At 54.7% G+C, this 23,545-nt stretch overlaps 1 pseudogene; it reads right to left on the bottom strand.

Moving 5' to 3' along the window:
• The window catches only part of LOC124975349 (probable RNA-binding protein 19), a 29,278-nt pseudogene extending 5,987 nt beyond the window's left edge, over positions 1–23,291 (bottom strand).
• Between the last annotated feature and the right edge of the window lie 254 nt (positions 23,292–23,545).

Here is a 23,545-nt window from a genome sequence, read left to right as displayed (position 1 = left end):
GTCCTCCTACCTAGGGATAATCACAGCACAGATGTGGGTTCAGTGGACACTGCCTCCTCTCTTGAACCCTCCATAGAATTTTAGAGCTCAGGGGACCTTTTGAAAGGAAGGGGAATCAGAGATTCCATCCTCTGACCATCTCCCTTCCAGGACAAGTTCACGGGCTGTGAGCTGTGTCACTCATCCATTAAGCAGGAAATCTGGTGAGCATCTGTTCTGTGCCATGCTCGATTCACCAAAAGCAGCACCTCTGCTAGGAAGTCCCATTTGGGGAGACAGGGAGCTCACAGACCCCATCCTCTGAACAGGAGGGGCCCCTCACCCATCCTCGCCCTGCACCCCATGAGCTGCCGTGCTCACTGGGAATCTACCAATCCCCTGCCTGGAGCTCCCTACCCTGATCCTCCTGCTGTCCTCCCGCAGGTGCAGACTCACCCCCATCCAGACATGCCAGGTGGGGACGCCCACACTGAGTCTCCTGCAGGCTCCATCAGGCCACGCACAGTGGTGGCATTGACTTCTGGGTCACTCACCACAGAAGCAGTTGGGAAACTGTTTTCAAGTGTGCTTGGAACACGGAACCCCCCAACAGCAGGGGTGGTGTGCAGCAGGGTGGGCTGCCCACCCCTGAGCCGTGCCAGACCCAGAGCAGACGCACTGCCCGCATCACAGCCTGGAGTGTCCCCCATTCCTGGTGGATACTCACTTCCCTCAGCGTCGTCTCCTCTGTGGTGCTGAAGTTGAGATTTTTAATAAACAGAGTGCATCCTGGAAGGCTCTCGTCTTCCTCCTCCTCCTCCTCCTCTTCCTCTTCTGCCCTTGGCTGTGGATGCCTCTGCTCCTTCCCTGCTGGCTTCCCACCTTCTGGAATCTCACCATCAGCCGCTGACCCTATCAAAAACAAACAACCCCATTAAGTAACATCTACCCACCAAAGCCAGAGCCTAAAGCACAGAACACTGTACCAAGGGACTCTGACTCCGTGGCACGGTCAGGAGAGACTGCAGGTGTCAGCAGCGAGAGAGCCAGGGAGAGAGACAAAGTCCCACCATCTGCCCCTGTTGTATTTTTTTTTTGTACTGGGGATTGAACCCAGGGGCACTTACACACTAAGCCACATCCCCAGCCCTATTTTGTATTACATTTAGAGACCAGGTCTTGCTGAGTTGCTTGGCATCTCCCTTTTGCTGAGGCTGGCTTTGAACTCAAGATCCTCTTGCCTCAGCCTCCCGAGCTGCTGGGATTCCAGACATGTGCCACCACACCCAGATCCTCCTCTGTTTTAAAGAGAATATGACAGAGATCCAAACCTACAAGCCCCAGATAGAACTAAGCCACACTCATTTTAACTTCAAAATAAATTATGGAAACTGTGTTCTTGCACCATGAACCTAAGAAAAATGTTATTTTTCCTTAAAAAACATCACTTAGTGAACTTTCAAACTGAAATGCATCCTAAGAGTTTTGCAAAAATTACAGAATTGGAAAACTTAGAGCATTCTAAAACCCCTTGAATATGGATTTCAAATATCCCTTGAACATGCACCTGTGTCAAAGTGGTTTTATCTATACATGAGGAAGTCATAGTATTTTGTAATATTGGAAACGGGGAAAAACCACCACACTGAGTCACAGACAGACCAGCAAGGCCACCAGAGGCTGGGATGGTAGGTCACCATTGAAATGATGTGCTAAGGAATGCTGAAGGGCACTGATGGACCTGGGGAGCTGAAGGTGAAGACGAGGAGGGTGGTGTGTGGTTCCGTCAGTCTGTTTGAGCTGGGAAAGTGCACCTGCACACACAGCCATGAGAACAGTGGGCAGGGGCCTTGGCTGCTTCCGCAGCAGCAGACCCAGATGGCTGCACCAGTACCTGTCACCACCGCCCCTGCACCTCGCCCCCACTGGAAGAACAGGTTCCAGGGAGAGGGAGGGTGAACGTGGCCTTGCCAATTAGTGGTGGTGCCCATGGGCACACGGGTCAGAAGGGGCAGGGCCACCGGCTGTTGGCCAGGGCCTAGTGTGGGTGTCTGCTCCGGTGAGGGTGGTGGACACCTCAGTCTTAAAACTGTTGTAGAAACCCTACTTTAGGGAAACACACTCAGTTTGGCTCAATCTCCCCAGTTTCACCAAGTCCTGAGAGCCGGGCGTACGGACAAGCCCTTCCCCAGGAAAGGCTCAACAGCTATCCCGCAGTCCCAGGGGTACAGCTCCAGGACGGGGATTCCTCACCCCAACCCACCTTGGTGCTCAGCAGGTGGCCGCCCTGCCCCAGACTCCAGCCCTGCCCCCCAAGCTGGCAGAAGCTCCCGAGGTCCAGCAGCCGAAGAGGAGCCCATGGGCTTCTCCCCAGCATGCTTTCCTCCAACAGCTCCACCTGTGTGGGGTCTAAGGGGGCTTCCGGGTGCTCAGACCTATCCTGCACTGTCATGCCAAGTTCTGGGGCCCTGTTCACTGCCACTCGCTTGTGGCCTGAAGCTTTCCAGTCCTGATTAGTTGTCAACCGCTTAGCCGCTGAACAAGACTTTCAAGTCTCACAGAAATAGCTAGTGACCGAGCTGGATCCCTCCCAGGGCCCAAAGGACATCTCGAGTCCTCCAGCTTCCTGGGCCCCAGGACACAAGGAGGAAACCTCCTTGCAGGCTCCTCCCCACCCAAGAAACAACCAACAGACCCAGCAAGGGACTCCAGGTGTGGCCATCGGTATTCAGAAGCCCACTTTCATAGGAGAGAGGAGGAAACAGCCTACTAAGGACACAGCAGCTCAGACTCCAGGTCCTGGAGGAGAATTTCAATCAAAGTGAAAGTCAATACTGTCAGCTTGAAGACCCTCTGGGTCTCCTGGTCATCCTGCATCTCAGAGGTTGAAGTCCAAGGAAAGAATGGGCAGTAGATCTCCTGCCACGTGCCAGGACCTCAGCTGGGTGCCTTGGCTATCTGGCCCCAAGCACCACCACAGAGATCACATCACAAACACAAATGGGTGGCCTCGGGAACATTCTGGCATACCAACACTAGATGCCAAGTGGTTTAAGGAAGGCAAGACAGGTTCCCGGAAGACTGACAAAAACTAATAGAGGAGAGAGGAGTGGAGATGATGGTGCCCCAGAAGGTTCATGACCAGTGCAAGGGGTAGCCTCTCATCAGCAATAGCCAGCTTCTGCCCCCTGGGGAGGCCAACTGAGTATGGCCAGAAGTTCAGAGTTTTGAAAAGAAGTGGAAAACCCAACTTTACATGTGAAAACCCACTTTTTCAATCTTGGCAACCTAACTCAACGGCATGAGGCTTTTGTGCCAGGCAGGAACTGGTTAACTGGCCAGCAAGCGCACACCTCCTTCTTGCTCAGAGACCTCTGGCAAAGACTGATCACCTTCCCCGCTCTGTCCCAGGGGCTTGCCAGGGTTCCAGGAGTGGGAGCCTCCCAGGGACACCCTGGGGAGCCCAGGGCCCTTGGCAATGTGGAGTCGACTCCACCCAACTCCATCCCAGGAGCCTGGTCAGGTGGTCGCAGGCACAGCCTGGGGTGTGGCGTTTGGGTTTAGTGAGAGCCGAGCTGAGCTGAGCAGGCTGGGTAAGTGGACACCTCAGGAAATGTGCTCAGGAATGGTCCCTCCCTGGGCAGGTCAGCCGCTCTTAGCCCTGCCCAGGAAGGTGCACTGGGAAAAGCAGCTGGCTGGAGATGAAAGCCATGTTCCCGTGTGCCCAGCCTTTTCCCAACAGCACAGGCCATCTAGTTCCAAAGACATCCACGCCCTAACCCTTCACACCCAAAATGACATCCCTGTCCCTGGAGTGCCCAGGTTCTGAAATGCTACGATAAGAGGTCATGGCAGTCTTTAGAGACCTGCTGACCACAGGGGCCTGGAGACAGCGGTCAGGAGGGGCAGAGCCATGGGACACACACGCAGGAACACAATGTGGGCCTGTACCACCGGGCTCTGCTGTGTACCACTCACACAGCCTGGGCCAGTGACGGAGCTGCCCTGCCTCCACATCCCTCCTGCAACCTGGAGTAAAACCACATGGACACACATAGTCACAGACACACTCTCCTGCACTGTGTTGAGCTGTTAAGAAAAACAAGCATCCACTACTCATCCACAGGCCTGGTTACTATCACCTGCCATTGGACAACAGAATGGCTACCCTGCCAGTGGCACCTCAGTGTCTGCTCCCAGTTTGCAGGCTGTAAACCCAGGAGGAGATTTGGGACCAAGAAGGCCCAAAGATGGGGCACAGACAAGAGTGGGATGGTAGTGGTTCAAGGAGCCTAGGGACACCAGGAGCCCAATGGTGGCAGAGACAAGGACAGGTCCTCCCCAGAGCCCTCAGATGTGCTGGTCACAAACTGGACTTGGACACCTGCCTACCAGCTCTGCCACAGGTGACTTTCTGTTGGTCTAAGGCAACATGCCATGGCTATAGATATTCTTAAACGGCCCTGCGTAGAGAACTGACTTTTAGTTCATCACAGGTACAGGACAGCAGAGAAGCAGACAGGGAAGGCTCAAGTGAAGGCAGGAAAGGAAGCCAGGGAAAGCGGGGGCAGAGCAGGGTGCTTTCTGCAGGTGTGCTGTGGAAGGGCGGAGCTCAGGCTGAGGGCCCTCTCACATGCCAGCTCCCTCTCCCCTGGGGCAGCCCTACCTGGGAGTAGGCCAGGTGATAGAAGGCCCTGTTCATCCAGGGGCTCCAGGAACTCCAAGATGGCAGTGACGCCAACCTTGGGCAGCAGCACTCGGCCCAGGCTCCCGAAGCGGCCGAAGGTCTCCCGCAACTCAGCAGCCAGGGTGTCTGCAGGGAGGTTCTTGGCCAGAATCATGGTCTTGCTTCACTCTGCTGTGGCCTATGGAACAGACGGGACTTGTGAGAACAGCAGCAGGGTTCCAGTCTGATACCAGCACTGTCTGGGGCCCAGGGGCCAGGCACCTGGGAAGCAGACCCAGGGGGCACCACTCTCTCCAGCAGGACACCTGCTGGCTCCACAGCTGGGCAGCTCTGCTGAGCGGTCAGCCCCCAGCCCCCAACTGAGTCGTGCAGACCCTGACAGTGAATGACCAGCCTTCTGGTGCCCCAGCTGCTGTTCCACTGATCAGACTGGCATCTCAGTGTGGAACTGCAGGCCACCTGCCACCACAGGCATGGAGGAAGAAGCGCCAGGTGCAGCCTGTCCCTGCAAGGGGCAGTGGAGGAGAGAGCCGTCAGGTTTTGGTTCTAGTCACCACAAGGCCTGTGGACACACCCCCAGCCTCCCTGGAGCCCCGTCCCCAGCTCTGCAGCAGCCATCAGTTGGGGCCATCAGAGCCCGCGGGGAGGGCAGTGGGAACCCACCTGGCTGAAGGAGTCCAGGCTGACCCCATTGTGGAGGAGGAAGCGCTGCACCTCTTGCCCAGCTGGGTCTCCCCAAGGGCCACACAGACAGCCACACTGTCCTTGGTCTCCTGAGGGAGGGGGAAAGGAGACCAGCAGCCATCAGGTGGACCCGATCTGCTCTCTCCAGCCAGAAGCTGAGCAGACCCAGGGGAAGTGGGTTCAGCGGTGCCCCTCACCCAGCCACACCTGCCTGACCTCCTTTGCCACCCTCTCTAGCCACGAGTCCCTGCACCCACTCCGGCTCTTCCCTTCTCTGTAGTGGTCAGGTCTGTGGCTCCTCTTGCAGCCCCTGGGGCCTTCTGCAGGGTTGACCCTGACCCCGACCCCTCACTCCAAGCAGTCCTTCCTCTGTCACCTCCCTGACTAGCCCAGGCTCTCCTCTCTCCACCTGTCTCCACAAGGAGGTTCAAGAAGGCACCAGAAGGCTCTAGAAGGCAGGACCCTGTCCCAGCACTGTGAAGCCCTGGTGCTCGGGGCACTCACAGCACCAGAGCCACTGTGACCGTCCCTTGTCCCTCCCTCCAACTCAGGCCAAGCTGCACTGCCCAGCAAGGCAGTCATGAGCCACTGGGCACCTGAGGTGTGGTTCGTTCAAACCCACGTCCTGCTACACATGGAACTCAGTGGCCTGGGTGGGAACGAGGGAGAAGAAACACCCTGTGACTACCCTGGGCACAGCGAAGCGACAATCCCTAAGACGCCTTAGCTGAAAAGGGCGTCTGTTAGTATGAATTTTCCTGCTTCTTTTAAAAACATGGCCACCAGGCCATTCAGTTACACACAGGCTTGCCGTCCACCTCTACAGACAGGCTGGCCTCAAGTGTCTTGAGGAAGGGCAGAGGACCATGGAGAAAGCAGCCAACGGGAAGAATCAAGGGATGTCCCTTGCCACATGGCTGAAATGTGCTCCTGGTTTTGCCCAGAAAAAACTCCACAGGGGTCCATCCCTGGACAGATTTGCCAAGAGGGTCTGTGGACACAAAGCTCGCAAGTCACAGGCCACTCATATGGTCCAACTCTAGGCTTTTGGAGGCACTATACTTCTGTGCGATGGCATCGGCCATGGCATTGGGCCCCATGAACAGCGTGTTCCAGTCGTGGGAGCTGTAGGCAGGGGCAGAGCAGGACAGGCCACGCTGGGACCCACGGGTGCTCTCTCGCAGACACATAGCCTGTCTTAAGCCTCCCCGCCTTCCTAGCTCTCCCGCCAGCTCACCTGTCCTGGGTGGGCTCACCATCAGCCGGCAGTGGGACTGACAGATCCAACCTCTGGCAGTGCAGCAGCTGGCCTGTGCAGGGCCCAGCAGGTGGCAACCACCCACTCGTAGAGGACGAGATACCTCAGAGCATAAGTGAGCTCAGCACCACTCTCCTCATCCATAGTGGGGAAGCCAGCTCAGAGGTGAGGATGAACCTCAAGCTATAGAGAAAAAGGGACCAGGCAGCCTGGAAAGGTGGACAGGGCAGCAGAGTCTGGGCAGGGCTGGCGAGGACCTGGAGCTGCTGGCTTTGTCCTTAGACACCTTCTTCTTCTTGTAGGATGAGCTGGGGGTGTCGGCATCCTCACTGGCTTCCTTCCTGATGGTGGACAGCAGCCCGTGCAGCATCCTGCCCTGTGGGGACAGGGGAGGAAGTGGGTGAGCTGCCCTCCCACCCTCCAGCCCTGCACTCCAGTGGGGACTCCTGTCCTAAACAAGTTGGACCCAGGGCAAGACTTGCAGGAGGACAGGGACAGCAGATGGAGTAGACACACGGCTACTCTCTGTCCAGCTGGTGCTGGGGTCCCCGACAAGCCATGCCAAGGGAAAGGTGCCCCTCTGTGACACCCCACGGCCCCTCACACTGCACCCCCAGGCCCTGCACAGGGAGAACGTGAGTGGCCATGGGTGGGCCAGGTCTAGCCTGGAGCCCACAAGGTCCATAGACTGTGAATGAAGGTGCACTGGAGGGGAGGTGGCCTGGGCACATTGCAAGGTGACCCTGAGGAGCAGAGCTCCCTGCATTCCACAAGGCCATCCCTCCTTCATCTCCAGGCTCAGTGACCCCGGTGGTCCCATGAGCAACCTCACCTGGAACACCTGCCCATCCACTGCTGCGCAGGCCTTCACTGCGTGCTCAGGGAACATGAAGGTGACGAAGGCAAAGCCCTTGGGGTTTCTTGGTCAGGCTGTTGATGGGGTAGTGGAGCTCTGACAGGGGACCTGAGGACAGGAGAGTGTCAGTCACCTGGGTTGGAGCTGGGCCCAAGCTCGAGGGAAAGTGCCAGGCACTAAAGGTCAGCCACACGAATACAGCACAACTGCTGTGCACTGTCCATGTCCACTCAGCCTGAGGAAAGGACAGCAACTGCCAGCCATGAGGCCCACCTCCAGGTCAAGGGTGTCATTTCCCAGTCCCCTCGCCCCCACCCTAAGAGAAGCAAGGAGGAAGGTGTCAGGCTGCACCTGGCTCCACGACCTGCTGAGCACTGCCTGTTCTGGGCAGTGGCCTCGCCCACACAGGCTTCCTCCTCTCGCCTGTGAATGGCACAACAGTCGCCACACACACATTGGCCTTGAGGGCCCAAGAGTTATGTGCGGTCACTACCCAGGGCCTGCTGCAGTTAGTACCACATAAGTGTTCATGACACCGTCCCTCTCAGAGGACACTGTCTGCAGTGGTTCCACTCTGAACACCAGGTGCAGCCACATCCCAAATGGATACCTGCAGTCTATGGTCAAGCCCCTTCCCATCCACCCAGCACTGCCGTGTGGCCAGGGCACCAGCCCATGTGAGGACCTGGGGAGCAGGACAGCGTGGACAGACCTTCAGGTCCCATCACCTGGCCTGCAAGCAGGTTCCACTTGGGACCTCTGAGCTGTCCTTGACCTGAGCCACACTCACACAGCCTCACTGATCCTCCACACCTAGGCCAGCCTCCCGGGAGACAAGGGTGCCGGCAGCATCTCCAGAGCACAGATTCACCTGCACTGCGAGCTCACCTTCCTCCCCTTGACAAATGGCCCCTGTGACCAAGCTCAACTACAGGCCTGCAAGTTCCCAGTCCAAGAAGTAACAGCAGCAAAAACAAAGACAGCCCTGGCTGTTGCCTCTTCTTGGAAGCTCGGTTTGCTTGGGAAGACTTGAGAAAGAAAAGCATTCCCAGGCAGGAGCATGGTGAGTGGGGAGGGTTGGGCGGCTGATGAATTCCAATACCAGAAGCCAAACAATCTCAGGAAAACACCTCCATCACTCCCGCTCTGCATTTGGATGGTGAGAGCTAAGGAATCAAGTTCTGCGGGGCGTGCTGGCTATGCCTGGGGTCCCAGCAACTTGGGAGGCTGAGGCAGGAGGATCAAGGTCAGCCTTGTGGACTTACCAAGACAGTATCAAATTAAAAAATAAAAAGAAACTGGGGATGTAGGTTGGTGGCAGAGCAACCCTGGGTTAAATCCCCAGCACCATTAAAAAAAAAAAATAAGGAATCCAAGTTCAAGTTCCGAAAGCAGAAGATGCCACTAGATCTGCAGTGGGGACAGAGAGCACTGTTTTCAGATGAGGAAACCAGCTGGAGCCACTGCCTGAGGTCAAGAGCGAGTGGGAGGCAGACTAGGCCGACCCAGCCAAGTGGGAACCAGGCACAGCAGGGGCCTACATGCACGGCCAGGAGCAGAGCCCTACTGTAGGGGGAGAAGAGCACCTCCAGGTGCTCCTCAGTGCTGGTGTAGGGCAGGTTGCACAGAAAGAGCCTCCCGGAGTCAGCCAGGTCCTCCTCCTCCTCGTTCTTCCCTAGCGTCCAGTCTTGCCAGGGCTGCACACTGTTCTGTAGGGTCCCCTTGGCTGTGAGCACGTGCTTCTCCCTGAACACCTCGATGTAGCATCCACCTGCAGAAGGAGAGGGTCAGGGCTCTGGGGAGCCTGGGACTTGACACACCTGGCTGGGGACCCAGGCCCTGGCTGCAGGCTGCCAGATGCTCCAGCTGGGAAAGGTGATGGGCCTGGCAGCAGGCTCTGTAGTGGGGCAGCAGCCTGAGCCCCTGGGACCACACCCAGCCTACCAGTATGGCCTCAGCCCTTGGAGCCTGCTATCCCAGGCCAAGTGACAGATCTTCTGAACTCTGAGCCCACTCTGGCACTGCTGGTGGCTCTGCCTTGGGAAAGGTCTCATGTGACAGCCCGACCCTGAACAATCACCTGCTGGTGAGCAGTTTGCAAAAATGACCCTGTGTGCCTAAGGAGGCCGCAGGGATGGCCTGCCTCCACCCGCACCACCAGAGCTTGATGGATACCTTCCACCAACCCACCAGCAGAATGCCTGGGGACCCCGTCTACCCTGACACAATGCATCCCCAGGAGTCTGTGGCTGAGTCCAATCACCATCCATGCCAGAGAGGGTGGAGGACCATGTCCCAGCTTGGGGAAGGTGCCCTTGCTGCATCCCAACCAATCCTGCCCAGAGGCCAGAGCCTGCTCCTCACTCCAAGAGGCCCAACACTTGCCCCACTGGAGACCTGCCTCCTCCACCCCAGTCCTTGCCACTGCCCTGACCACCTGTACTGCCCAGGGCCATGTGCCCGCTCATGGGCTCCAGCGCTGCCTGCCTCTCTGCAGCCTCTCTGTTTGCTGCTGTACCCTCAGAGCCCGCAGCGTCAGGTGGGAGGAAAGGCTTGGCACAGACGTCCATGAAGGAGCCCACGAGGGAACGAGGAGCCCAAAGGGCCTTGCCAGAGTCCCCTTACCCATGTAGACCCTGTCACACTTCAGGGTTTTCTTCACTTCCTCTTCGCTGCTGAAATCCACAAAGACGTACCCTGAGGGGGACCAGGACAAAGGTAACTGCAGGCCCTGCAGACACAGGGAGTCACTGGGGACACTGCACCTGGCTCAGGGCAGAGGCAGGAAGCCTCCAAAGCACACACGCCTCCATCCCCTCTAGGTCAAACTCCCTTTTGAGGAGCCCTCCGCACCAGCCTGGCTTGGTGGGTGAAGGCGCCAGATGCCAGAATTCAGAAACAAGGGACTTTCTGCCTCCCTCTTGGCCTCAGCCCTTCCCTGACCAGGTTCTGCAAAGGACAAATGCTCATGACAGCCCCTTGACCCGACCTAGCACTGGGGGGCTGGACTCTGCGACCTCCCTCCCAGAGTCAACTTCCCTCCAGCCATGCTTCCTGCCTCTGGGCAGGCAGATCCAGGGCTCCAAGGCCAGGGGTGGAGGCTCACTGCCCAGAGCAGACACCGGGGGCAGCACCACACATGCTCAGAGTAAAGTGCTGCCCGCCAGCACCACTCCTGGGGAGTAACAGAGGCCGCGACTCACAAAGTGCCAGCAGGTGGGAGGTCTTTCCTGATCATGGGAGGCCTCCACAGCCTCAGCCTCATGGGGCCTCTAACTGTGGAGCCTCGGAGCTGCACCCTGTCTACCCCACCATCTTCCACCAGCATGAACTCAGCCCAGCAAACTGAGAACTGCTGGCCTCTAAACAGATGGGGGAACCTGCAAGAAGAGTGGAGGCTGGGCAAGGAGAGACAGGTGAAGATTCTGACACTGTCCACCAGGCTGCCAGAGACAGGAAGGAGGCTGTCAGAGCCGTGTCCTGACCAGGGTAGAGTGAGAACCACCACCAGTAGAGGAGACATGCCCTGCCCCGTGCTGGCCTCCTCTGACTCAGCCCAGCTCCCAGACCTCATTCATCTTATTCCCATGCGAGTTCCTCACTATCTGAATGGCCAGTGGCTTCAGGGGTGCCAGGAATTCCATGACATTCTTCTGCAAGGAGAACTTTGGCCCCTGATCAGTGCAGCAAGAAAAGTGCCGCCCAATAAAGAGGGGAGGGACAAAGGACTGAATCAGAAAAGATAGCAGGGTGATTATGGTTCTTTCAGTTATACTCATCCTTCCTCCATCGTAAAATAGAAGAATTGGAAAATAGAGATCAGGGAAGAAATACGTAACAACTATAGACTATTAACCTCATCACTGCTATTTTAAGGCATCATATCTGACCTTTTTTGAGGGTTTTTTTTTTCTTTTATACTTGGGGACAAATCTAGATTTTCTCACTTCACTTTACAGCATAGGTACCTGTCCATGATACTTCTCGTTGTAAGGAGACCCCCGTGTTTTGAACCATTCCCTTTTCTGGATGTGTGTATGATGTAAACACGTATTTCAAAAAATATGTGAACAGGCAGGGTGTGAAATCACAGCAAATGCTGAAAAGTGCAAATTAGAAAACAAAACTGACGCCTAATCCAAGGGCCAGCTCTACCTTCCTGGCTTCTTCTGCAAAATAAAAGCAGTGAAACCAGTTTTAATCTGGGCACTGGGTGCTCAGAGGCACCTGTCCTGAGTAGCCTGTGATGCCAGCCACCTGACTAAACTAAAAGGCATTCCAAACAAATGGAAGAAGTCTGGCAAAGTAGGGTTTTCACACTACTGCTGCCAATTTCCTGATTATCAGATTCTCTCCAGAAGCCTGGCCTCGTTCCCAGTGACTGATGGGCCAGTCAGCACGTGCACCACATGCCATCAGGTGTCTCTGGGGATGAATCCACCTGCTGTTCCACACCTGGCTTTTTCCACTTGCCACAGCACCCTGGGTTCTTCCCTGTCACTGTGCTCTTCATGTGACATCTCATCTTCCCCCATTTTAATGTGCCCTGTGAGTTAACCCAGACACTGGTGACATTTTGGGCTTGGTGACTCTTTGTTGTGGGGGCTGTCCTGTGTGCAGCAGGGAATCTGGCAGCATGCCAGGTCTCTGCCCACTAGATGCCAGCAGCAGCTCCTTCGGAGGTGACAACCAAGAGTTCCTCTCGACATCACCGTCTGTTCCACTGGGGCAGATCATTCCCTTCTAAGAATCATGGATACATGCCTTCCCTAGAAATGGAGCTTTGCTTTTCTGTTCTTATTTATGACTATAACTCAACACATTAAGTTTAAATAATAACAGGAAGGTTGCAAAGAACTTTCTTGAGTTCAGACTCTGATGTGCTCGGGGGATCCACCTGTGGGGCGAAACTCAGCACCAGCTCGGCAAAGGCCTGGATGTTCCTAATTCTGCCTGACACTTCTACATTGTCCTTCAAAAGGCAAGAAAATGTTTATTGCCAAATGCGAAAAATGAATGACACTTTGGCAAGTGAAAAACATGAACTTGCAGTTTCGATTTTATTTTTAATAATTATGAATAAATTCAAACATCTGTACCAGCCACCTGAATTCTTTTTTTTCAAAGACCTCTTGTCCTTTCTCCATTTTTCTATTGGGTGGGTCATATATCCTTCATAAGAATCTCTGTAAATTAGAGAAATTGGCGCCTCTTGCCTGCTGTTCAGGCTACAGATTCTGCGGTCCACCTTCTGACCCCGTGGCAGCCACAGCCTTACAGGGTTTCTGGCTGGTAGGCAGTCAACATGTCCATTTTTGTTTTTCCATCAAAGTTTGCAAATTGCTTAGAAAGAAATTTGTTCAGCTCAAATCCTTGATGTGTCTGAAATTTTTCTCATTATGAGGAGTAAGGCAGGGGTTCATCTTTTTTCCCTAAAAAAAATTAACTAGGATGGGCATGGTGTCTGCCACTCTTCCCAGCAGCTTGGGAGTCTGAGGCAGGAGGATCATGGGTTCAAAGCCAGCCTCAGCAACTTAGTGAGACCCTGAGCAATTGAATGAGACCCTGTCTCAAAATAAAACGTAAAAAGGGCTGGAGATGTGGATTAGTGGTTACACACCCTGAGGTTCAATCCTGGGTACCAAATTTAAAAAACAAAACAAAACAAAACAAAAACCAACAAAACCTAACTGACCTTGATCACAAGGAACTGCTTCAGTATTTCTAATAGCCCTGTCCTCAGACCACATACCCCTGTGACACTGAACGGGGCTCCCTGCAGCTTCATGGTGTGGGAGGTGGTGGGCTCCTTCTCGTTTGCTGGTTTCTCTGTCTGAGAACAAAGAGAAAAGGCACAGTGGGTTCCCTGAGGTGACTGGGACGTCACAGCTCCAGGAGCAGCTGCAGCCAGGGTGGCGGGAAGTGCTGGCACCTGTGCTTGCCACAGACTCAGGGTTTGGCCAGTGCGGAGGCAGTGGATGCAGGGCCCCCATTTGCCTCTGAAGTGAGAGCTGCAGCCAGGTCAGCACACCATGGGCAGGCGAGCAGGCCCCTGCCAGTGGAGGGAGGGCCAGGGCAGAGGGAGGAGCCGAGGCACCTACCTTGCAGCCACTGATCCCAGCTGGCTCCAGGCTGCACACAGAGGCCAGCCTCCTACTGAGCCTCTAATTCCACATGGATTCTGAATTTGGCACCTTTTCCTGTAATTCTGGACTCCAGATAGCTCTGCACAATCTAAGTTTTTGGTAGATCCTTTGGTGCTAAAACCTGCCCAGCTAGCACTCACTCCCCAGCAGAGACTGCCATGAGCCAACAGGTGCAGCACAAGGTCATTTCTAGTCCCACCACAGAAATGTCGATGTACTGGGAGGGTTGCTGCCCCAACCCTGCTGGACACAGTGACCCCCAGGGCCACCTTGAGCACAGGGGTTCAGGAGATGGCTGGAAGGACAGGCACTACCAGGATGTCCTCTGCAGATGAGGATCAGAGAGGCCTGTGGGCTGAAGCATCCCCCCAGGTCCAGTAGCCCCCAAGGGTCAGAGCTGAGACTGAGCCTCAAAGTCCCAGACTCCCTGCAGGGCACGGTAACTAGGAAGGAGGGAGGAGGAAGAGGAAAGAGAAGAGGAGGCAGAGGGAGGCCCTCACTCTCATTGGGAAGCGAAAGACTGGTTGCTTCCAACTCAAAAATAGGGACACATGCATGTCCAAGTAACCTGTGTCTGGAGCAGAGGACTCCCTGTTGGGGGACAAGGTGGCCATCCTCAAGGGTCATGTCCACCTCTATACTCTCAACTTCAAAGCCTGGAAGACCCAGGCTGGGGCCTGACCCCATCACGGGAGCCTGTCACTTCCCTTCTCCGGGCCTCAGTTTCCTCACCTATGAAATGGAAGAACAACCGCCCCAGAGATGGTGATGACATTCCTTGATGGCAGGTGCGTCACCAGGCACATAGTCAGGGCTTGACTAATCTCACCTATCATCGACGGCCTGTTCAAGTCCATCTGCCTTGTTACTGAACACCACGTGCAACACGGCCACCCCCTTCACTCCTCCCAGAGCCCCTCCATGTGGCAGGCAGCCCCTCCAGGTGTGGCAGGCAGTGAGCTCAGTGAGGCAGTCTTTCCTCCATGTGGCACCCCAGCAATGGGGCCGCAGGACCACATGGAAATGCACAGAACCCCTCCCTGTCCCCCAGAGGCACACACCTAGGCTCCGGGCTCCTGTGGCCTCCTATTCCCAGGCAGGGCCCCTGTGCTCCCTTGCACCTGCTGGGTCTCAGTGGCGGGGGACTCCTCTGCCTCACTCCCTTCGTCACAGTTCACTGCTTTGTCTCACTCTCCTCCTCTGAGGAAGAATCGGTGGCCACCATCTTGGACTTCAGGTACTCCATGTCCGAGAGTCCCTTCTGTGCAGCTCTCTTTGGCTCAAGGTCTTGCTCTGCTGAGAGAGCCGGGGTGGAGGAGGGTCACCTTCCTCAGCAACCAGAGGCCTGGGCAACACAGGGCTGAAAACCTGGAGGACGGCAGGTGCCACACCCACCACGATCAGGGCCCCTGTGTCCAGTGGCCCCAGGAAACCCTGTGATGGGCAACAAGAGGGCGGAGCTCTGCAGCTCTGTATGATGGTACCACACACCCAGGGCTCCACGACTCCCGCCACAACCTGGTTCTCTCCTGGACGGCCCTCTGCAGTCACTGCTGACCCTCCTAGCTGGGTTACATCCAGGCACATAACGTGTTAGAGAAGGCTTAGTACAACCAAGGCCTTACTACAGAGGAACGCACTATGGCGTCTGTCACCACAGAGGGCTGCCTGTTCCATCCTGGGCAGGGGCAGCTCTCATCCATCTGAACAGCAGGATGGTGCCAAAGCACCTCCAGGATGTCACTGTCAACGTGCTGTGTGCTGCCCTCTGGACGTCCCCATCCTGCTACCTGACACTGGACATGCTGTATAATGTATGAGGAATACTTGGTAAGACGTCAGTCACTGAGGAGCTATGGATGGAGAGCCGGAGAGGCCAAGGAGTGTGCATGGTGCCCCCCCATGCTCGCAGGCTGCTGGAACTGTGTTCTAGCCTCTCACACCCAGGCGGGAGCCCAGGAGGATGAGGAGGGAACCCACCACTCCTCCCAGGCCTGTGAGCCCAGCGCCTTTGGCTCCTCCCTCCCTGCTCTTCTCGGCCCACCCAGGTCCACGTCTGCCCCTGCAGCCCCTGCTTCCCTCTCCTGAGCCCTGAGATGCTGCACCCTTGACTGTGACCCCTTCTCTGCCCCCTGCTACTATGTCCCCCCAAGTCCTACGAGTCCTTCAGATTCCAGCTCAGCACAGAAACTCTGCCAGGCCTACAGCTCACACTGCATCCCTGTCTTCATCTTTAAACCAGCCCTGACTCGGACGTCCAACCAGATCTACCAACCTATACTGCAACTGGTCACTTGCTATCATTAGCTGCCCCACACTGACCCGTGGGGACAAAGGCTCACCCCCAGGAAGGCCTTCCCAACAGCTCCCCTTCCAAGCCCTCCTGTCCTCTCTGTCACTAATGATGTGATCCAGGGGTGCCTATCTGCTATTGCTTCTCCCCTCTCACCAGGAGGACAGCTGATGGCTCCAAGGAGGAGGGGCTCCTCTGCCTCCTGCTTGCTGCCATGTTCTCAGTGCCTAGCACACAGCATGTGCTCAGCCAATCCTGTTGATCACTGACTGAGCAAGGAACCAGAAGAGTCGCAGCAGGCTTGCTAACTAAGAGAGCTCAAAAACTGCGTTGGGCTGGCCCATGCCTGGAGTCGGGCACGGCAAGCTGCCTGTGCATGCAAGCAAGCGTGGTGAGCATACACACAGGGAAGGCAGGCTGGGAAGGACACAGGCACACAGGTGAGAAGCCCAGGCCTCACCTGCTGGCTCCTCGGCCGCCTCCTCTTCACTCTCCTACCCAGAATCGGAGTCGAAATTCAGGTAGTCACTGGTCGGCTTGCTCTTCCCTATCGGGGCTCTGTGTCCAGGGCATCATTTGCCCACATGGCCACCTGAGTCCACTTCTGGTGAACTGACAGAAACTTCCTGAACTTGCTACCTTCCTTCAGCTGGTGGCACTGGAACCAGGGTGGCAGGGACATGGAGGGAGAAGAGGTGGAGGCGGCTCAGGTGTGGCCCGGCCGTCCTAGCTCTCGGCAGGACAGGCACCCTCCCGCCTCTAGTGGGCACCGAGGGCTTGCAGGTCAGCAAGGAGGCAGAGTGGACTCTGCAGGATGAGGCGACCAGGAGTCCATGGGGATGGGGACAGGGACAGTGGAGAGTGTGGCACTCTGCTTCCTGGAACAGCCCTCACCCTCAGAACTGCTGCCACCATCCCTCTCCGTCAATGGGACACTCACCTTCTCCAGCTCACTTGGGACCTTTCTTTTCTTGTCATCCTAAAAGCAGAAGGCACAGATGATGAGGGTCACAAGGAAAGCAGGGAGGTGACCCCGCAGTGCCCACAGACCCCCAGAAGCCACCTAAGAGTGATGCTCAGCTCCTTCAGGGCTGCCTGCATTTCTTAATTTCTGGAGGGACAGGGCCTCGTGTGGGCTGCTCAGGCTGCCTCAGTCTCTGGGCATGTCTGCTCCAGGCTCAGGGCTTCATCGGGTAACCAAAAGACTTGCAGAACTCCACCTGCAGGACAACAGGGCCATTTTCACACCTGACGGACAGCCAGCAGCCCTACTGGTGCCCTTCAGCACCTGGGGACCTGGGCTTCACAGAGGCAGCTGCTACCGACTTACTGAGCTGAGTGAATGATTACTGCCCCAGCCTTGGCTGGTCCCGTGACGTCACTACACTGGCTACTATTTACTGAGGCGTCCCACACACAGGTGCCCTCGGGTGCCCTGCAAGGACTGACCAGCTGAGCCCCAACAGTGGGCAGTAGAGCTGCGACTCTCACCAGTTCCCAGACCAGGAATGGGGAGCACAGAGATGTGAGGGAGCATGACTGAGAGACCAGGTCTTAGATGACAGAGATCTCAGGTGCCTGGGGACCTAGAAGCCTGAGTTTTTAACCATCCATGTCAAAGGACAGTTTTGAGGATGACATAAGATGCAGGCCACATGTACAGCCAGGCAGGGGCAGGGATGAGCGACGGCTGTGGGGTCATTAGTGAGTGCAAGGCAAGTGCCACTAGCCTTGGGGAACGAGCATGGGTAACAGGGAGCCCGGGGTGGGCACAGGGCATGGAAGGGAGCTGAGTCCATGGACCTCTCCAGACCAAAGGCCACCTACACTCAAGGTGACTGTGGAGAGAGCTGGTCCTGCTGGGAGCCCAGGGTGACAACGCCCAAACAGTTAAGGTTGCCCTGGTCACCAAGCCCTCCCCTGAAGAAAAAGCCTGCCACCTGGGTCCATCCTGCTGTGAGGACGTTCAAAGCAGTTGCTCCTGTAATAACGGCAAATCTGTGGTGCAAAATCCAAATACCAGAAAGTCTCTGTGGAGGTCAGAGAGAAATGACTCCGACTGCTGTCATCAGAGAGGCACTGTCAGCCTCTGGGTAAAACCTGTGCCCACCCCATGCCAGACCACGGGATGCAGCTGCCTCGATGGGATCTCGTGCCCATCAGTTTTCTCTTTTTCAGCAAAGTACTGGGGACATTTTATCATGTCAGTGAACATTTTATCATGTGGGTGACCTGAGTGGGACCTCCTTCTCCGGGAAACTTCCCCCCCCCTCCCTGGCCAGGGTGGGTCCTACTCTGTCTTGCCAGGGTCTCTGATGCACTGACCACCCTAACCACAGCAGCCTGTGTCTGTCAGCGCTCTGCCTGTGCAGAGGCAGCAGGCTCGTGAGGACAGGGACCAGGGAATAGCTCTCCCCAGATTCCCAGCAGTGACCGAGAGCTCCCAAGAGTGCGCTGATGGGCAGGTTGATGCCCACCTGTGGCCCTCAAGTGCCCTCTGGGCGGGCAGCACAGGTGCCACCCCAGGCTTCAGATGTGCCTGTTCTCACACCTGACAACCTGCACTGAGTTGAAACTCAGGACAGGCCAGTCACAGTTTGACTCATTCTCAGGAGATTCTTATGAACACAGAAGAGCGGGACCTGGCAAGCTGGCCAGAGGCCTCACAGTCTGGAGGACAGCCCTGGGACCCTCCTGCTGGGTGAAAGGTGGATGGTGGGTGTCGCTCTGGAGAGGCAGGCAAGGTGAGCCTTCCGGCCACTCATTGTGATCCAGGATGAGTCGATAAAGCTCTTGTTGAAATGGCTCAGTGCGGTCTGAGCCTCTTCCTCAGACTTGCACCTGATGAAGCCAAACATGCGGAACTCGCCGTCTTTGGTGAACTTGAGGCTGCAGTTGGTCAGCGTGCAAGCAGCTGTCTGAATTGTTCTTCCTTAATCTAGGATAGAAGGTGGGGAGGAGCTGGTGAGTCCTTACAGTGAAGGGACAAATGGCTAGAAACCCGGGGCTCCAGGATTCTCCAGGGGTGGCCAGAGACAAGGAGGTGGTGGCATGTGCTTTGCTAGTCAGGCCAGCTCTGACTCTAACACTCACTGACTATGTGCCCTCTACTCACATCAATGGTGAAGAAATGAGAATCCCAGGGGCCACGTGATGTCATCATACACTATGGGGCTGCTACGAGGTCAAGACCAAGTACAAAATAACCATTATGGCACTGCTTAGGAGACACTTAAAGAGCCTGGTCAGAAGAAACGAGAGTGAGCATGCAAGCTCTGCGTGCTGACTGTGGTGGAGGATGCCGTGGCCACACCCTAAGCCCTAGAATGCTGGTCACATACCATACATGGCACATGAGATTTTGCAGATGTGATTCCATTAGGAGTCTTGAGATGGGAAGATGATCCTGCGTTATCTAGGTCCAAAGTAATCATGAGGGTCCTTATAAGAAGGTGACAAAAGGGTCAGAATCAGAGAAGGAGATGTAAAGATGGAAACAGAGGGAAAGAAACTGGAAGATGCTGTGCTACACTTGAAGACAGAAGTTCAAGGGTGTGGCTTGGAGTCCAGGGAGGTAGGCAGGCTCTTGAAGTCGAAAAAGCGAAGGAACAGATTCTGTCCTACAGCCTCCAGAAGCACGGCAACCCCACCAACACCTTGATTTAAGATGTCTGACCTCAAAGACTGTAGGAATAAATACACACTGTCGAACCTCCGAGGTGTGGCAATCCCTGCATTTTGATCTGGTGTCTGTTTCCTCTGCTACCCTGCAAACTCCATAAAAGCAGGGACCAAGTCTTGTCCACTTCTGTCTACACTGTCAGCAACACCAGAAGCACTCATTACTAAATGTTCATCTGTTGGAAAATAATTAAGTGCATGCAATTATGCCAAGAGAGACAAAGGGGTACTGGTCACAATTGCAGTTCTAGAACCACACTCCTCAAGTCAGTCCCTGTTGTATGAATTATCACCTGTGTGTGACTTCAGGCCAATAACTTTGCCTTGATATGCCTTGGTTTCTTCACTTTTAAAATGGATATAAGAGTAGATCCTGACTTGCAGGCTTATGTGAGGATTAAATGAGTTACTGTACCTAACGCATTTGAAACAGTGCCCAGCACATGGTAAACTCTCCAAGGACTAACTACTACTGCTACTGTTTTTGTTACTAATTCTTTCATTCATCAGGCAAGATGAACAACAGAAAGAAGCAGCCACACTGAGGGGCAAAATGAAACTAAGAGAGAAAAGAAAGGAAGCCATGCTGAAATTCTCATCCAACTAAGTGACGCATCAGGAGATGCTGTTTAAAGTTGATGGATGGATCAATAATAAATATCTTAAAAGTATTCTACTTAGGGTAAATAGCAGAATAGTTAAAAACAAAAACACTTAGAAGTTGGAGGGAAAAAATAGATTATCTAAGGTCCTCCTCTTTCATAGTAGAGGGAGTCAGCAGTTAGTCCCTGGGACAAACTACAGGGATGAGCAAAGTACCTGGGTCCACAGAGAAGCCTATGGAGAGCCCTTTTAAAAACAAACCATTTGAAGATGGGTTCTCCCAGAGAGTTGGAGCAAGACTTTACTTCTCATTCTATATACAACTGTCCTGTTTTAATTTTTTAAATCACGTGGCATAAGTCCCTCCCACATGACAAAGAGGAAAACAAAAACCTAAAAATCCATAATAAAAGCAAAATGGCTCCTTGAATTCTCTTTCCAGGGAAAGAGAGTCCCCAGAACAGAGGCAAGAGTACAAAAGACATTCCCACACCATCCAAATGGCTCTCTTTGTACTGGAGTCATGCAATTCCTGGCCACACAAGTGGTGTGGGTGCTCTCTATTCAAGAACTACAGTGAAAGAGGAAAGATGACCACTTCAGTCCATTGCATCCAGAAAGACATTGCCACATCCATTCATCCATTTCTTCACTCACTGATCAGGCAGTTTCATCAGAAGCCTACCAAGTGCTGGGTTCTGTGTTAGGCTCTAGGGAGACAGTAAAGTGCAGCTGGGATAAATGGTTTAAAGTCCGTGGCGATATTCCTACCTGTCCCAAGGGGGATGGATGAGGGTGGGGATTGGAACACAGGTCCTCGGAGCCATACACCCCACAAGCCTCCCCAACAGACTCCTAAGTGGGAGGGCAATACAAGTACCGTGATGGTTCAGACACTGATCACCAAGAAATCGTGATCGATCGAGAGAGACTGGGGAGCCGCATGAGGCAGAGGCTGGCATTTCCCTAAAAAGAGGGTTGTCGGGTTTGGAGTCAGGTACCCACGGACCGGCTGGGAAACCTTGGGCAGCCGCTATTTCTCTTTCCCAGCAGTCAAGTGGGGATAAACCCAGGATTCTGCCCCTTTATGGTTTCGGATCCGCCCAAAGTCCCACCAGAAAGCGGAAGCCCCTCAATTTTCTCCAGCCAACTCTTCCCTGCAGCTCCCAGTGGGCCCCATTTTCAGAGTCCCCAAACCTGGCTCTTTCCTCATCCCATTCGGGAGGTTCTTCACAATCAGTCGCAACAAGGCCCAAGTCCCGCTGTCTTGATTCCAGCACCACCGGATGGTGTCTTCCCACAACTCTCACGCAGCGGCCGTGGGCACAGCCATCTTCAGCACGGTGTGGAACAAAGTCACGTGGCCTCATTCTCGACCTGCCCACCCCTAAGTAGCATGGTCAAAACCGGACCTGCCCGAGGAGGTCACACCCCTAAGAGGCGGACCTGTGCACTTGCATTCTGTGCAGGCTCAGGATCTGCAGCGGCTCCTGGAGGCCGAAATGCGGTGGTCCAGTCGGCAGGGGGCGCAGGTTCCCAACATCCGCGGGGGTTTGCACGGGACCTGCTGTATACGGAGCGCTAAGCAGGGCATGTGGTTTCGTGTCCCTTTTGTATTTTATTTTACTGTTGACTCCTAAGACAGCCCTGAGAACGGGGGCTAGATTAGGGATCCTTGCCTCCCTTTGGAAGATGGAGAAACAGGCTTTCTAAGCCCTGCAGGGTCAATGGTGGAATGTGCACATTGGAAACAAAATCCCATTTTGCAGGCGGTCAACCCGGGACCCAAAGAGTGAAGCTATTGCATAGAAGAGTGGAGATGGAGGCAGAGGCCGCCTAGAACCCCACAGTGAGCACTGGTGTCTTCAACTCCAGTGCCACAAGCAGATGCCAATTCTGGCTGAGCTTCTAAAACCCCCACCTGCCAAGCTTCTAGCCAGGAGTTCTTGACCAGACTAACCGTGAGTCTTTGAACCTACTTCTGTAAAACCGGGGTAGTTCTGTACTGTGCTAGGGTTCAAGGAGGAAAGAAGAGAACGGTCAGCGGTGTCATTCTACTGCTTCTCTGAGCATCCTGTGCCACTGTTGGAGGGAGGAGGGGGGCCTGTGAAAAGCTGCCATTTCCTCTCCAGAATGACCGGCACTTCCTGGTCACTTCCCACAGTGCCTTGGCGTCCCTGGCCTGATTTCCCCAGCTTTTGTGATTTTCTTCACTTGAAAGGCCCTCCCATCCTTTTGGTTGTGATTGGCTTTAGCAGCTTTGCTGTGGTATACTCCACACCTCATGCAAGTCACCCATTGAAAGTCACAAACCCTGGTCTTTGTAGATTTGCCAAGTTTTGCAGGCGCCAGCATTGCCCTCAATATCGAAATGTTTGTACATCCCCCAAAGAAACCCTGCACCCTTCAGCTGTCATGGGCCAATTCCTGCTCCCTCCACACCCTGGCAACCACAGGGATCGACGTTCTGTCTCCATGGATTTGCCCACTCTGGACATTCCACGCAATGGGATCACGCGACTTGTGATCTTTTGTGACCGACTTCTTTCATTTAGCACCATGCTTTTGAGGTTCACCTGTGGGCAGCATGTTTCTTGTGTTTCTTGCTGAGGAATATCTCCTGTGGATAAAGAGCATTTCCTCATCCATTCCTCTGTGGATGGAAATCTGGGTGGTTCCTACCCGGTGGCTGCTGTAGATGACGTTGCTATGAATTTTCCAGTGTTTGTGTGGAAAGGTGTTTCCATTTCCCGGGGGTAGATTCCTGGGAGAGGCATTGGGGAGCCACATCCGACCTTTCCAGAAGCTAGCTGTTGTCCACAGTGGCTGCACCTTGTCCATTCCTGTCAGTAACACATGAAGGTTCTGAGTCCCTGTCTCCTCTTCAATTCTAGCCATCCTAGTGGGAGTAAAGCCATGTCTCACTGTGGTTTGGGTTTGCAGTTCCCTGTTGGCTCCTGTTGTTGAGAATCTGTTCCTGAGCTTTGGGCCATTTTTGTATCCTTCTGAAGCAATCCCCTCTCGTTCTCCAAGACCATCTCAGACACAGTCTCCTTGAACCCACCTCTTTCTCGCCGAATCCCAGATGCCTGGAACTCGCTCATCTGCCCTACCATGAGCACACAGAAGTTACTACCAAAATGCACTCGGCTGATTCAGGGCTACAGATGGGGCCCCTTGGTCTTGCCACGTCATGGTGCCCAAGAGGCCTAAGCATATCTGTCTTTGCAAAATGTCATAGCAGGCACCAGGAGAAGGCAAGCGATTGTCAATGAAGGTCTGTAGATTCCCGGGGTCCATGCAGCTGGTGAGAAGTGCTGGGTATGGGTCCTCAAAGGACACGCACCAGTCAGCATGA

Source organism: Sciurus carolinensis, unplaced genomic scaffold (assembly GCF_902686445.1).
Source record: "Sciurus carolinensis unplaced genomic scaffold, mSciCar1.2, whole genome shotgun sequence".
NCBI classification, from domain to species: domain Eukaryota; kingdom Metazoa; phylum Chordata; class Mammalia; order Rodentia; family Sciuridae; genus Sciurus; species Sciurus carolinensis.
Note: the sequence above shows the minus strand (reverse complement) of the source record. Positions and strands in the feature narration are given on the sequence as shown.